The sequence below is a fragment of the Echinops telfairi genome, unplaced genomic scaffold (genome assembly GCF_000313985.2).
Source record: "Echinops telfairi isolate 266 unplaced genomic scaffold, ASM31398v2 ScPeMD7_25;HRSCAF=90, whole genome shotgun sequence".
NCBI lineage: Eukaryota > Metazoa > Chordata > Mammalia > Afrosoricida > Tenrecidae > Echinops > Echinops telfairi.
In genome coordinates, this window is record NW_022103922.1 from 25,346,909 (window position 1) to 25,349,058 (window position 2,150).

Here is a 2,150-nt window from a genome sequence, read left to right on the forward strand (position 1 = left end):
CACCTTTCCTGGTCTTAAACCATGCAGTGTTTCCTTGTGCTGCTCGAACCACTCTCTCTTAGGCGATGTGTAAATTCTTTATAAGCACAATGAAGTATGATGGAATTCACATTATTCTCAACGTATCCATATTTCAATTATGAAGCACGGTCAAACGTCTTTGTATAATCAATGAAACCCAAATATCTTCCAGTTATTCCCTGTTTTCATCCAAGATCCATGTAACATCAGCAATGATATCCCTTGTACCACATCCTCAGTTTTCAATTCCAAGCTGAGCTCTGGCCTGGACATCTTCCCACTTCCCACACCTGCACTGCCTTCTGACCCCTCCACCTTCACAAAACCACATCTGATCTTCCGCTGAGCCTCTCAACTCCTCAATCCCTACACCTATGTCTTCTACTGATGTACCTCCCGCCTCCTGACATTTGGGTGGCTTCCTGGACTTCTCCAATCTCCGTGGTCACACCAGGGCACTCACTGCACCATTCCCTTCTGCTTCTATTTCTTCTACTCCTGTATCTACTGTGGGCAATCAATTCTCATTCTTAAACCCTCCTCAAATCCTTAACTGGGCTACCTCCTTTCCCCTTCCACCTCCTTGCTCACACACCTGGTGGTGATGCCCTGGCCCTTCCCACCCTCACTCCCCTTACTGCGGCTGCCTCTTCCCACTTTCTCAATCATATAATCAGTGCTGCATCTAACCTCCTACCAAGACCACCAACCTCAGTGTTACCCCCATCTAGGCCTTTCCCACCTCAACTCCCATAGTTTATATCTCTTTATCTCTCCTCATTCTCACTCCCCACATCTAAGCTATGTCTTTACTCTTCCTCCTTACCTACCTCTGCAATTTAGTCTGTGGACAGGCAGTCCTGCAAATGCCTATTTATCAAGGTCACAGAAAAAAAAAGTCAAAAGAAGGAAACAATCCAAATGCTCATTAACAGATAAATACATGAACAAAGGATGGTCCATTCATACAGTAGGATTCCATTGAGCACTCTAGCTCTAGCAGGGGTGATCCTTGTAGGCATTAAACTAAATAAAGCAAAGCAAATCATATTAGGATATTTCTATTCAGATATGAAATCCTGAGCAGATAAATCCAGAGACAGAAAACTAGTCACTGACTGTATGGATTGGGCAAAAATCTTGGGGAAGGACTACTTCATGGGTTCAGGTTTCAGTTTGTGGGGGTGAAAATTTTCTGTAAGCAGATACTAGTGATAGTTTTGTAGAACTGAGAAAGTACATAAAGTCACCCCACACTTTTAGTATGATTCAGGCCAATTTTATTTAATGAGAAATATACATGTTAAAAGTAGTATCACATAAGCTGAGAAAATACTAAAGGAAAAACAAGCAAACAAAAAAAAAATACCCCCTTGGGTTAGGGGAGTGAAGGCTCTAATTCTGGACTATCTGTTTCCTGGATGTGGATGAGGAGCTGATGTGGACAATATATGTTAAGAGACTGAGACACTGGAGCCCTAGCCACAGCTGGGCAAAGAGGACCTGGGCTGCCTCCAGGGTATGTGCTGCTGCAGAAGCAGGAAGATAGGCACATGGCACACTGTAGCTGGCCCACAATAACACTCTCACTCTCCAATGGACTATCCCGCAGTTTGTGGGCATGTAGTTGGGGAGGCGGTCCCTGGTGACTGCCCCTGCTCCATTGGTGTGGTAGAAGCATGATCCTCACCACCAGCTCCTCCAGGAGGGTGCTCTGGAACTGGCCCAAGGTGAGACTCTAGTTCTCCAGCAGACTGTCCTGGTTCAGGTGTTAGAGGTGGTGATGGTGGTGGTGTTGGGGGGGTCGCTGGTGATGGAGGGGGTGGTGGGGTCACTGGTAATGGCTCCTCTTGCAGTAGTATCATAGGAACAGGACCATAATCACTAACAACAGATGGTCCTAGGTGATTTGCTGCACCTACCATTTTCTGTGGCTCTGGGGCTGCAAGAGGAAAAAAGATCACCAATGTGACTGTCTTTTCTTGTGACTTGTCAATGACAGAAGAAAGCCCATTACTTTGATGCACAATCCCAAGACTCCTATTCCTTTTTTTTTTTTTTTAACATTTTATTAGGGGCTCATACAACTGTTATCCCAATCCATACACACATCAATTGTGTAAAGCGCA

The 2,150-nt window shown here is 45.1% G+C and overlaps 1 long non-coding RNA gene across 1 annotated transcript in view; it reads right to left on the minus strand.

The window, feature by feature from the left end:
* Window positions 1-1,284: 1,284 nt before the first annotated feature.
* LOC123521595 overlaps window positions 1,285-2,150 on the minus strand; it is a 3,419-nt gene continuing 2,553 nt past the window's right edge. The window contains exon 3 of the long non-coding RNA XR_006680004.1: window positions 1,285-1,963. This is a non-coding gene — a long non-coding RNA (uncharacterized LOC123521595). The remainder of the gene's footprint in view (window positions 1,964-2,150) is intronic.